At 49.8% G+C, this 13,764-nt stretch overlaps 1 protein-coding gene and 1 non-coding gene across 4 annotated transcripts in view; one reads left to right on the plus strand and one right to left on the minus strand.

Moving 5' to 3' along the window:
* The window catches only part of RPH3AL (rabphilin 3A like (without C2 domains)), a 122,630-nt gene extending 110,683 nt beyond the window's left edge, over window positions 1-11,947 (minus strand). Inside the window, exon 1 of one of the 3 annotated variants that reach the window (XM_043583500.1) lies at window positions 11,400-11,947. The gene's annotated coding sequence lies outside the window, so the exon portion shown is untranslated. The remainder of the gene's footprint in view (window positions 1-11,399) is intronic. The other 2 variants (XM_043583498.1, XM_043583501.1) reach the window with 2 other exon arrangements.
* Window positions 11,948-12,404: 457 nt separating this feature from the next.
* On the plus strand, window positions 12,405-12,488 carry TRNAP-GGG. Its single transcript has one exon. It is a non-coding gene; the product is annotated as a tRNA-Pro (tRNA).
* Window positions 12,489-13,764: the final 1,276 nt, after the last annotated feature.

Genomic DNA, 13,764 nt, shown 5'->3' on the forward strand with positions numbered 1-13,764 from the left:
CCAAGGGATATGCAGGGTGATGTGGCTTCATAGGACAGTGACTTCTGGAGGAACATCCCCTCCCTGCCTGAAGCGGTAGCTGAGGCCCACTCAGGAAAGGGAGGGGCTCAAGATGTGACAGTGGGTCCCCCTGCCCCAGGGAATCTGGGCTGAAGGGAGCAGGAGTTAAACAAAGGGTCTGTCAGGGTCTGTGCTTATTTCTGAGATAGAGGAGGGCTCCCCAAAAGGAAGACAACAATAGTTAAGAATTTCACAAACGGGGCCTTTTTGATGTCAAGCAGTTTATATGACTTTTATTGTTTGAAACTATTACTCTTGTATTATCACTATTTTTGTAAGTTTGTTTTGAGAGAGAGGAAGGGGAGAGAGAGCGCACAAGCCGGGAAAGGGCAGAGAACCAAGGGTTCGAAACCATGTACCGTGAGATCATGACCTGAGTCAAAATCAAGAGTCGAATGCCTAATGGACTGAGCCACGCAGGCTCCCCACACTTGTATTATTTCCATACTTTAAGATGACATAGATTCAATGCTGGGTGGCGTTTTTATTTTTTTTATTGTTTTTTTTTTTTAATGCTTATTTATTTTTGAGAGACACAGAGAGAGACAATACAAGCAGAGAAGAGGCAGAGAGAGAGGGAGACACAGAATCCAAAGCAGACTCCAGGCTCTGAGTTGTCAGCACAGAGCCTGACACAGGGCCTGAACCCACGAACTGCAAGATCATGACCTGAGCTGAAGTTGGCACTTAACCAACTGAGCCACCCAGGCGCCCTCCCGAGGACGGCGTTTTTTATTTTTTTTATTTTAATATGAAATTTATTGTCAAATTGGTTTCCATACAACACCCAGTGCTCATCCCATAAGGTGCCCTCCTCAATACCCATCAGCCACCCTCCCCTCCCTCCCACCCCCCATCAACCCTCAGTTTGTTCTCAGTTTTTAAGAGTCTCTTATGCTTTGGCTCTCTCCCAATCTAACCTCTTTTTTTTTTACCTTCCCCTCCCCCATGGGTTTCTGTTAAGTTTCTCAGGATCCACCTAAGAGTGAAAACATATGGTATCTGTCTTTCTCTGTGTGGCTTATTTCACTTAGCATCACACTCTCCAGTTCCATCCACGTTGCTACAAAGGGCCATATTTCATTCTTTCTCCTTGCCACGTAGTACTCCATTGTGTATATAAACCACAATTTCTTTCTCCATTCATCAGTTGATGGACATTTCGGCTCTTTCCATAATTTGGCTATTGTTGAGAGTGCTGCTATAAACATTGGGGTACAAGTGCCCCTATGCATCAGTACTCCTGTATGCCTTGGGTAAATTCCTAGCAGTGCTATTGCTGGGTCATAGGGTAGGTCTATTTTTAATTTTTTGAGGAACCTCCACACTGTTTTCCAGAGCGGCTGCACCAGTTTGCATTCCCACCAGCAGTGCAAGAGGGTTCCCGTTTCTCCACATCCTCGCCAGCATCTATATTTACCAACAGGCACACAAAAAGATGCTCAACGTCGCTCCTCATCAGGGAAGTACAAATCAAAACCACACTCAGATACCACCTCACAACAGTCAGAGTGGCTAAAGGATGGTGTTTTTAAATAACATTCTGATCTATTTAGTAACTTGTTTTAACTAGTTTTGCTTCAGTGAGTAGGGTCATCCATGGCCCTGAACCTCCCCCATCAGCCTGGCTAATGTAGATCATCTTTTTCTCATTACCACTGTCTATGCTATTAATGTATTCTCCTCATGGAAAATTCACAGTGTGCTCACTGACCCACCGGGCAGAGACGATGCTGACCTGAGTTCCAGAAAAGGGAAACAGAAGTGCAGTAAAATATTAATCTAAGTGCTGGACATGTAAGTATTTGCCGTAAAACACTTTCACCTTTGCTTTACGCTTTAGATTTTTTCAAAATAAATTATTTTTTTTTTAAAAAGGAAAAATTGCAAATGAATATTTTGGGCATTCAAACCGTAAGCCCAGATTCACAGCCTTGGTGGGAGAAAGCAGACGATGAGCCTTGGAGGCCCCCCATTTGCCGAAAACTCAGCCCAGGCTGTCTTTCCTTCTCCCCACAGGTGTCTGCAGGGGACAGGGCTGCCTGGAGGAGAGAGAAGCGGCGGAACTTCCTGTCACCGGCAAAGACCCGGGGCCTGTGGAGACAGTCTCCCCGGAAATACATCCAGCTCTCCGGGTTCAAACCAAGTCAGAAAACGGAGCAGCCGCCTCCCTGTTTTTATCAGCTCCAAATGAATTTGGCAATGGGTGCCCGGGCTGACCACGCAGGCCCCAACCTGGTCACGTACCCCAGGTGGTTCTGCCGAGGGGCGGCTGAACTCGCCTTTTCTGCCGGGTAATAAAGGGCAGCGGTTACAAGTCTGTTCTTTGGATCAGGTGTCTGGGGTTTGCATTCTGCCCTGTGAATTATTAGCTGGGCGTCCTTGGACAGCTTCCTTTATTTCTCCCAGCCTCAGCTGCCTCATCTGTAAAATGAGGAGCTGCCTCCTGGGGCTGTTGAGAAGAATAAATTAGATCAGCGGTTGTGAATCAGGGTGATTTTGTCTCCCAAGGGACATCTGGCGCATTCTGGAGGCATGGCGGGGGGGGGGGGGGGGGGGGGGCGGTTGCCACTGGCCACACCAGGATGCTGCTAAACGTCCTGCAGCATGTAGAGAAGCTCCCACCCCCCCCCCCCCATAAAATCACCCAGCTGAAAACATCAAAGCGCCCAAGTTTGAGAAAGCCTGATTTCAATGGTGCGGGTCACACATCCAGCACAGGACCTGTAACTCTGTGCACTCTCAGTGCATGATGGTGGCCATCATCACCGTCACTGTACCACCATGACCGCCACCACCATCACCTTCATCATCACGGTCATGGTCAGTATTAGCAGCCCTCCGATTCGCGGTACCTGGGAGCGGGCGGGTAGGGGGCATCAATGAGTGCCACAGTACCAAACTGAACAGGTCGTCCCTTTGGGTTAAGGACCGCCCACTTCCAGAATGCACCTTCACGCGCCTAAGCTCCCTGAGAGACCTGCAGCAGTCTGAGGCAGGGAGGGGGAGATGGGAAAGGGGGGGCAGACGGGGAAAAGGGACAGATGGGGAAAGGGACGGGGAGACGGGAAAGGAGTGGAAGAAGGGAAAGGGGGGAGACTGGAAAGGATGGGAGACAGGAAAGGGGGGGAGGCAGGGGAAAGGGGGGGAGACGGGGAAGGGGGGGAGACAGGGAAGGGGGGAGACGGGAAAGGAGGGGGAGACGGGAAAGGGGGGAGACGGGGGAAAAGGGGAGAAGATGGGGGAAAGGAGTGGGAGACAGGAAAGGGCGGGAGATGGGAAAGGGGTGGACACTGGGGAAAGGAGGGGGAGATGGGAAAGGGGGGAGACGGGGGAAAGTGGGGGAGACGGGGAAAGGGGAGGAGACTGGAAAGGAGGTGGCGACAGGAAAGGGCGGGAGACAGGAAGGGGGGGAGACAGGGGAAAGTGGGGGGATGGGAAAGGGGGGATGGGGAAAGGGAGGGGGAGACAGGAAAGGAGGAAGAGACAGGGGAAAGGAGGGGGAGACGGGGAAAGGAGGGGGAGATGGGAAAGGGGGAGATGGGGGAAAGTGGGGGAGACGGGGAAAGGGGAGGAGACTGGAAAGGAGGTGGCGACAGGAAAGGGCGGGAGACAGGAAGGGGGGGAGACAGGGGAAAGTGGGGGGATGGGAAAGGGGGGATGGGGAAAGGGAGGGGGAGACAGGAAAGGAGGAAGAGACAGGGGAAAGGAGGGGGAGACGGGAAAGGAGGGAGATGGGGGAAAGTGGGGGAGATGGGGGGGAAAGTGGGGGAGATGGGGAAAGGGGGGGAGATGGGAAAGGAGGTGGTGACAGGAAAGGGCGGGAGATGGGAAGGGAGGGAGACAGGGGAAAGTGGGGGGACGGGAAAGGGGGGATGGGGAAAGGGAGGGGGAGACGGGAAGGGAGGAAGAGACAGGGGAAAGGGAGGGGGAGATGGGGGAAAGGGGGGAGATGGGGGAAAGGGGGGAGACGGGAAAGTGGGGGAGACGGGAAAGTGGGGGAGACGGGAAAGTGGGGGAGATGGGGGAAGAGGGGGAGACGGGAAAGGGGGGCGGGGGTGCTCTGGGGAAAGGGTCCGAACCAACGATGAGGATACCGCTGACATCCTCATTTAGCACCGACCTTGTGTGAGTTCTATTCATTTCACACGTATTAATCCAACTCTTCCAATGACCGAGGGAGGTCAGTTCATAACAGAATAATATTATCTCCCCTCCCCATCATGATGGTAACTACTGAACTGTGCTTCCCTGGCGGGAAGGAGCAGTGTTTCACAGAATTTGCCCTCTGCCTGTGCCCAGTCCTGCCACTTGTCTGACCTCTGTACAAAGAACCTCAGAATGTCGATGGTTTCTGAGCTTTCCATGCTGTTTTGTGGGAAATGCCCAAAAAGCATCATTTCTGGGCAGGGCAGAAGTCTCGGGAGAAGAAAGTCTATCTCCTGGGGAAAGAAACCAGCAGGAGGGAAAAGGCCATACTGCTTTCCTGACAGGGCTGTAGGGGCCCATCGGTTGACACCCTATGACGAGCCAACTCCAATGCCCATGTCTAAAGGAGCCAGGAGCCAGGCAGTCGGGAGCCACTGCCGGGAGGCCTCTGCCAGCCCGGTCACTTTCCCACCTCTCTTGACTTTTCCTTACTGCCATAGCAGGAACTCGCTCAAACAAGATGGAGCTGGGGTTCATCCCCAGAGAAGTCAGAATGAGGCGCAGCGAGGATGTCGACACTCGTAGCCAGGCTTAGAGCAGCAGCTCAGAGGACACGGCCCATAGAAGGAATCTCCAAGAGAAGGTGAGTGGCACAAGTCTGGGGCGTGTAACAAGGCAAGTGAGGGGAGGCCAGGGAAGGGCTGAGATCTGGGAAGTGGGTGTCTGGTAGGGCATGATGTGCCTCCCATATGTTCACACTTCCCAACTCTGGGCTGTAAAGGTAAGTGGGATTCTAGTGGGCTCTGGGGTCTCAAAGACCAGGACACAAGGGAAACATAAAATGTCACACGGGAGAAATGAAAGGTGTGCATGTTAATTATCTAGTAGAAGAACCGCCATTTATCGAGGGTTTACTGTTTGTCAAGCTTGGTACCAAGGACTTTAAAGAATCACCTCCTTTATTTTTCACAGCAGGTTTTAACATGCCCATTTTACAGGGGAGGAAACTGAGGTTCATAAAAGCAAATGATTTACCCGAAGTCACACAGTCAGTAAGTGGCAAAGCCCAGGATTTGGACTCTAAGCAAAAGCTCTTCATTTCAAGGGTATCCCAACTGCTTAACACTAGACAGAAGTATATGTGTTTTGGGGTCAATCACGCCCACTCATACACACAATCTTTCTTCTTGACCCTTTCAGATAAGTCAGAGATGATGAGTGAGATTCCAAATGGGGATCACTATTTTTTCTAAAATAAGAAAACAACCCAGTTAAAAAATGGGCAAAATACCTGAACAGACGCCTCACCAAAGATACACAAATGGCAAATATTAGCTTAAGAAAAGATGCTCAGCATCATGTCCTTAAGGAATCCCAGATTAAGATAACAATGAGATACCTACATACCTACTGGAATGGCCACAGTCCAGAATACTGACAACACCAAATGCTGACAAGCATGTAGCGTGACAGGAACTCTTATTTACTGCAAAACTGTCCAATTGCTTTGGAAGGCTGTATTTTACAAAACTAAATATGCTCTTGCCATATGATCCAGCAACTATACTCCTTGGTATTTGCCCAAAGAAATGAAAACTTATATCCACACAAAAAATAGCACACTAATGTGTATACCTGTTTTATTCATTACTGCCCAAACTTGGAAGCAACCAAGATGTCCTTCAAGAGGTGAATGGATAAACTGTTGGATGTCCATACAGTGGAATAAAATTCAGCAGTAAAAATGAGCTTAAAACATGAAAAGACATGGGGGAAACTTAAATGTGTACTGCTAAATGAGAGAAGCCAATCTGAAAGCCTACATGCTGTATGATTCCAACTACATGACATTCTGCAAGAGGCAAAACTATGGAGTCCATAAAAAGATCAGAGGTCTGGGGGGAGAGAGGAAACGATGAACAGGTAGAACACAGGGAATTTTTAGGGCAGTGAAACTATTATTCTATAGGATACTGTAATGGTGGATATACTCAAATTTGTCATTTACATTTGTTAAAACCTAAGATCCAACACCGAGAGTGATCCCTAATGTAAACTATGACTTCAGTTAATAGTAAATTCTCCTTTTCCAAAGAAGATATCCAGATGGCCAACAGACACATGAAAAAATGCTCAACATCACTCATCATCAGGGAAATACAAACCCAAACCACAATGAGATACACCTCACACCTGTCAGGATGGCTAACACTAACAGTTCAGACAACAACAGATGTTGGCGAGGATGCAGAGAAAGAGGATCTCTTTTCCACTGCTGGTGGGAATGCAAACTGGGGCAGCCACTCTGGAAAACCGTATGGAGGTGCCTCAAAAAACTAAAAATCGAACTACCCTCCGACCCAGCAATTGCACTACTAGGTATGTATCCAAGGGATATAGGTGTGCTGTCTCGAAGGGACACATGCACCCCAATGTTTACAGCAGCGCTATCGACAACAGCCAAAGTATGGAAAGAGCCCAAATGTCCATCGGTGGATGAATGGATGAAGAAGATGTGGTATATATATACAATGGAGTATTACTTGGCAATCAAAAAGAATGAAATCTTGCCATTTGCAAAACATGGATGGAACTGGAGTGTATTAGGCTAAGCGAAATTAGTCAGGGAAAGACAAAAATCCTATGACTTCACTCATATGAGGACTTTAAGATACAAAACAGATGAACATAGGGGAAGGGAAGTGAAAATAATATAAGAACAAGAAGGGGGACAAGAGATTCTTAAATATAGAGAATAAACTGAGGGTTGCTGGATGGGTTGTGGCGGGGGCGGGGGGGGGGAAGATGGGTTAAATGTGTGATGGGCATTAAGGAAGAAACTTGCTGGGATGAGCCACTGCGTGTTACAGGTAAGGGATGAATCACTGGCATCTACTCCTGAAATCATTATTGCATTTATGCTAACTAGGATGTAATTTAAAAAAAATAATAATAATGCTATAACTTGTATAATAAACATTGACAATCATTTGTTTTTAAAAAAAGTAATGTCTCAATACCAGCTCATCAATTGTCACAAATGTCATCAATGCAAGACGTTAATGGGAACCCGGGGGCAGTAAGGGGATATGTGTGAACCCTCCATACGGTTTGCTCAATTTTTTTCTGTAAACTTAAAACTGTGTTTACAAAAAGTCAGGGGCCCCGGAGTGACTCAGTCGGTTGAGCATCTGACTCTTGATTTCGGCTCAGGTCAGGATCCCAGGGTTGTAGGATCAAGTTCTGTGTTGAGCTCTACCCTGAGCATGGAGCCTGCTTAAGATTCTCCCTCTTCCCCCACTGCCCCTCTCCCCTGCTCTCTTTGTCACTAAAATAAAAATTAAAAACAAATATTTTTTAAAAATAACCCAATAAATACCATCCTGTTTTTTTAAAAAAAAATCAAATGCTATTAATGCAATGGAAAAAATTTTTTTAAATTTTCTTCTACAGAGAGAGAGAAAAAAAAACTATACCCTAATCTTCATCAATGGGAAAGAATCTTTTGATACTGCCCCCATGATTAAAATTAAATCTGTAAAACGTATCTGACCCTTCAAATGTTTTGGGGCCAATTAATGATTTGATGTCATCCCCGACTACAACCAAGGAAAGCGCATAGGGCTCGTGCCTTTATTCCATGAACGTCTTCTCCGTCCCCACAACATGGCCCACATGGGGACACAGCCTATTGCAGAAGGCTGCAAGGTCAACAAACACTAGCTCCCGATTCTCTTTCTTCAGCGCATGTATCACAATTTGAGTGTGTGCATCTATTTCTTTGTTAATCTCCGCAGGGTCCTCGGGGAGAGGGGGCCCCCTCTGTTTGGCTCGCTGTGAATACCCCGTGCAGACTGCACGTGAGCAGGATGAATCCTGAGTGAATCAGACAATGACTCTAATAAATGCTGGAACCGTACAAAGAACAGTGAGAGCAAAGAGCAGGCGCAGTTAGGATTTCTCTCTGCGGCAATCCCGGAGGGCCTCAAAGAGAAGAGTCTGGTGGAGAGTGGAAAAGAAAAAGTAGGCGGATATCAGGCAGGGATTCCAGGAAGGGAGTCATCCTGGTAGAACGGCCAGAAAGGAAGAGGCCTCTCTGAACTTGAGAGCTGGGAAGTAATTCAGAGGATAGCAAGTTAAGATCACATTCATTCAGGACCCACAGCTCCCAGGCACCAACTCAGGACGGGTGAGATCCTGGGACCTCCTAGGAGCCCCTGAAAACAGCAGAGTGCACCTTGATTCTCAGGCCTTCACCTAAGTGAGGCTAATGACAGAAGAAAGTGAATACAGATCCCCCACCCCCAACCCCCTGGCATCCAGGGACCGGGAGTGTGGCCAGAAGCAATGGGCCCAAAGGTGAAATATCTCTGATGTCAAATTCCCATGCTGGGCCATATTATTAATTATTTTAAAATTAAAACAGTGTTTCTCCCTCACCTTAAGTGATACTGTCCCCAAAATGTCTTCCAGTAAAATTGATGTTCGGGATTGCATAAACCCTGGCTTTATGTAACAATGGTAGCAGCAGCTGATATCTATTATCAGAACTCACATAACTCTCACTGCAACGCTGTTTTGGGAGCTGTCCGTGCCCACATTTTACAGATGCACCCCAGCACACCACAGGGGGCTGCCCCACACACAGGCAGAGGAGCACAGACAGGGACGTCCTTCTCCCAAGTTACAGATCTCGTCCACAGTCTCATTCCCAGACAACACCAGCATGTGTATGGAATCAGGCTCTGCAGTTAACTGGCTACAGAACTGGGGATTAGCTGTATTTCCCCACACTCTGTTCCCTCCTTCATACAAAGCAGGGAATAATACTTTCCTCAACAGGTCTTGTCCAGGTTGAACTCTGGTAACAGGGTCAAATTCCAAACACAGTCCCTGGTACATCATAGGTCCTCGAGGGGGAAAACAAAAACTCTTGTTCTTTAAACCAAGCTTGTCTCTGAACTCCTGGTGAACTCCCCTGCACTAGAAGGGAGAAATGGGAGAGTTAAATAAGACAGCGGACCCAGAAGACCGGCCGCTGACGAACGAAACCCTCGCCTGGGGCTGTCAGCCAGGCTGCCCAGGGCCAAGCTGTAGGGCAGGAAAATGCCTGCTTCCTTCTCCCGCAGGAACTGGGAACTCTGGCCTGGAGAGGAGCTTCCTTCAGCCGTCCCCGCCCATTTCCTCCAGAACATTCCACGCTCAGCCAGAAAACACCAAGAAGAGGCCACTGGGACCAACTGGGAGAGGTGGGCAGAACCCCCCTTCCGGGCCTCTGTGCGTGACCTCTGACCTGCACCTTTGTCGGGCCCCCACTGCCTCCCCACACAGAGACCAAGAGTTGATTCGTCCACCCCAGGCCCGCCACTCTCCAGCATCTCCAGGCTGCTGGCCAGAGCTGGCGGAAGACAGCCTGGGAAGCTAGACTGCTTGTCCTCAGCCATGGCCCTAGTTTGGCCTCTCACGCTCTCTTTCCTTAGGTCCCTGACTGGTCGTCAGGGTGCCCTGACTGGTACCTCTAGTCCTGGTACTCACTACAAGTGAGTCTCTTCAACGGCAGTCACGAACCTCTCCCCTCCTCAAGCACCTTCAATGTCTCCCACTCTCCACTGAATAAGTTCAGAGACTGCACCCTGGGATTCACTGTCTTCTCCAATATAATCCAAACCCACACTCCAGTCCCCACAGGACTGATACTGAAATAAATTATACCAGGATTTGCACACGCGTTTCTGGATCTGTGATATGGATCCACCCTATCTGGATCCCAGCTGGGTCCTATTCCTCCCCCTCCCCCCACCTGACTCTCTCATGAGCCCTTTCCCTTCCTGGTCTCTGAATCCGTCTAGCACGCTGTTCCCAAACCACAGGCATCCCGTGACACCTGCCATCTCCACATGGTCCCCGCACTATTCTTTACTTAATATTTTCCTTAAAATCAGCTCACTCTTTCACTTAAATTTATTTTCAAAGGAAACTCTGTATCTCCACCATAAACAGAAACACTTATCATTTGCCATAAACAGAAGGCAACTGAAGGAAACACTTATATTCTAACAGACGTGAAAATAGTAAGCATTAAGTGTTTTAAACGCTCATCTGTATAACATACTTTTTGCATTTTTTTAAATTTTAGAGACAGAGTGAGCGAGAGCAAGTGGAGGAGGGGGCAGTGGGAGAGAGAGAATTTTCCATGTTTATTTTTGAGAGAGAAAGAGAGAGAGACACAGAGTGCAAGCAGGGGGAGGGGCAGAGAGGGAGACACAAAATCTGAAGCAGACTCCAGCCTCTGAGCTGTCAGCACAGAGCCTAATGCGGGGCTCGAACTCACAAACCATAAGATCATGACCTGAGCTGAAGTTGGATGCTCAGCCCAACCGACTGAGCCACCCAGGCACCCCAGAGAAAGAGAAAATCTTAAGCAGGCTCTGCAATGAGTGTGGCTCAGCCCCCCACTGCGGGGCTCGATCGACTCTGGGATCATAACCTGAGCCAAAATCAGTAGTTGGACGCTCAGCCAACTGAGCCACCAGGCGCTCCCCTATCTATAGGACAGACTTGAATATTACTGTTTAATATACTTAAAGTCCTCTCACACCCTAAGAAACACCGCCTTGGCAGTTTATTTTTGCCTCTCGTGGCCCTTGGTTTTTCTGACCCTATCACACAGTTATCTGGGGACTTGTTTTAGGCTTTGGTTGACCCCAAATGTGAGTACTTCGGGGACACAGATCCTGCCACCTCTCTCCTGGTGGCTACATACAGTGTAATGTGCCATAAAAATATTTATCAAACCAAATGTTCCAATTAGTCGGTTGTATTAGCGTGGCCCCATTCTCCACCTGGTCCTTAGCCGCTGCTGCTCAGCTTTCCACCAAAACACACATCCTTTCCGTCTACCACCCCCAAATCGATCCCTGTACACTGGGTCTCTTGGAGGATGGCACAGACAGTGACCGTCGAGGCAGCACTGGGCGAGGACCCCTGGAGCAGCAGGACCTGGGCAACCCAAACCCGGAAAAGCAAGTCTCCGGTTAACCATTAAGCCATACTCTCCCGGCCCAGACACACACCCTGCCCTGGGAGTCAGCAAGCTTCTGGGAAAACCCCTGCATGAGCTGAGCCCCTGGCTCCAGGAAATACAAGTCGTCTTCCTGTCCCCTCGGAGCCAGAGACCCCAAAACACCTACCAGGAATGGAGGGGGGCTTCGCCGGGCCTGGCCCTGCTGGCGCCCCAGACAGGAGGAGGTCACTGTCCCTCCCACCACGTGTTGTCAGGGGCGACCCCGAGGAAGATCTGAATCACTCAGACTTAAGTCAATAAGTGGCAGCTGCCGGGGAGGCCCCAGCTGCAGCCAAACCAAGGCCTGGATTCTCCCGAGCAGACGGAAGCCTGGACGAGGCCAGCCCACGGCCAGTTTGCTGGTGACCAACTTCCTGGACGACACAGTCTTTTCTAAAATTGAACAGACTCGGGCCACTTCCTGTCAGAGGGAGGCCTCCTTTGGGAATGTTTCTGATCTTTTTGGTACTACTTTTGCAGTCTGGTCACTTTTATGAATTTCAAGGATTTTTTGTCGTTGTTAAAAAAGGGTACATTTCATGGACAGGTATCCAAAATGTTCATTCATTCTAGACAGTGGTCATGCATGAGACATGAGCACCTCATAACTTTGGGTGTGGTTCCCCAGGAAGAAGGCAAAGTGAGGAACAGAGAACTTAACCAACACTGTAAATGGAATGGCCTCCCAAATGTAGCTTGAGGAGGACAAGGATAACGGAGAGAGCCCCTGCGTAGCCGGGGACCGTTACGCACGGACGCCTGGCCAGAGCGAGAGAAGGAAGATGACGAGGATCTCCTTTTTGACCTTTTCATAGTGCAAACAAGCTAATGACAGAAAAAAATGTGGCGGTGGGAAGAAAAACACCACAGCTAGCAGCCTATCGCTCGCGGGGAGCAAAGGCAGATGCCACTAAAAGGGATGGATGGCCACAATCACGAGGAGGTTCTCAAACAGGGTTCCAAGGAGCCCTGGGGTGTCACGTACCCCTTCGGGGCCAGGGATGTAGGATTGGGGGTGGGAATATAGAGTGTGCACTCCAACCCAACCCAGAGCAACATGGCTCTTGGCCCACTTCATAGATTGACTGGACTCTTGGGGAGGGTTTCATTTCAAGAAAAGAACAGCTGGGGTGCCTGGGTGGCTCAGCTGGTTGAGCGTCTGACTGGGGCTCAGGTCATGGTCTTGTGTTTGTGGGTTCGAGTCCCGCGTCGGGCTCTGTGCTAATGGCTCAGAGCCTGGAGCCTGCTTCGGATTCTGTGTTTCCCTCTCTCTCTGCCCCTCCCCTGCTCGTGCTCTGTCTCTCTCTCTCTCTCTCTCTCTCAAAATAAAATAAAGCGTTAAAAAAAAAAAAAAAGAAAAAAAAGAACAGAACAGCTGACAATGTTGAAAAAGGCTGATGTGTGACACTGGTGGTATCAAACAGGAGAAGGTGACATAAGTTGTCTCTGAGTTTGCGGGAAGCGGCTGCCACATAGCCAGGTGTGCCGGGAACCAGCTGGTCCCACACCCGGAGTGTGGGCTCGGAGCTCAGGAAAAATGAAGGACAGGAGCCTTCTTTGCGGGTCCAGCCTGGCCACTTTGCCCCTCCCCTGGCCGAACCACAGGCTGGAAAGTGTAGGTGACACCAAAATCAAGCCATGCCCAGAGGGGAGTCAAGATGCAGAAAGGAGATTCGAGCCTCAACAGGCACAGGGTCAAACGTGGAGCCAGATTTGTGAGTCCTGCGACCAGAATACCAGGACCGGAGGCCAAAGAGCCACGAGGAGTGGTGTCCGTTACTGTAGCCGATCTTGGGCAAAGACCTGGGACAATGCAGTGGCCAGAGGCTGGTTTCCGCACGCTCCTAGCAGCTTGCTGCAGGCACAAGGCTGGCTTGGATGAAGCAGACCCGAGGATGCGAAGAGGCCTGAGTGGGCATAATCCCCCCAAAGACAACAGGCACATTATCGCGGTGCTACGCAGATGTGCCCTTGACTCCAGACAGCCGCGTGCCCGTGTGCAAAGGCAGAGGCTGGCCTGAGCGGACGTGTTGTTTGCCCAGCATTCCTGTCTTTGAGAATGAGTCCTCCTCCAGGCCAGGGAAATCATGCCCAGTCCTTCTCCTGATGGTGATGGCGGGGGACGTAACAGGGGATAGGACACAGCCCCTCCTTGCCCTTCCTCAGGGCGAATGTGACTGGGGCCGACCGATTAGAATACCCCCTCCTCCCTGGGCACAGTGACTGGCTCAGGACTGAGCGTATGACCCAGCCCCAGCCATTCTGGGTCCTCCGCCAGGGTTCTCACTAGAGTTACTAAGAAACATACTCTTGCCCTGTGCGAGTAAGCTGTGAGGACAGTGTTGGCTTGGGATGGCGGGTGGCCATCTCACCACCACTTGGAAACAGCCTGAGAATGAAACCAAGCCGAGCTGAGAAATGGACACAGATAACCCAAACGGCATCGTCAGTCACTGGATCCAGCCATACCTGAGTCACTATTTTGATTCCCA

This window comes from Prionailurus bengalensis, chromosome E1 (genome assembly GCF_016509475.1).
Source record: "Prionailurus bengalensis isolate Pbe53 chromosome E1, Fcat_Pben_1.1_paternal_pri, whole genome shotgun sequence".
Lineage (NCBI taxonomy): Eukaryota > Metazoa > Chordata > Mammalia > Carnivora > Felidae > Prionailurus > Prionailurus bengalensis.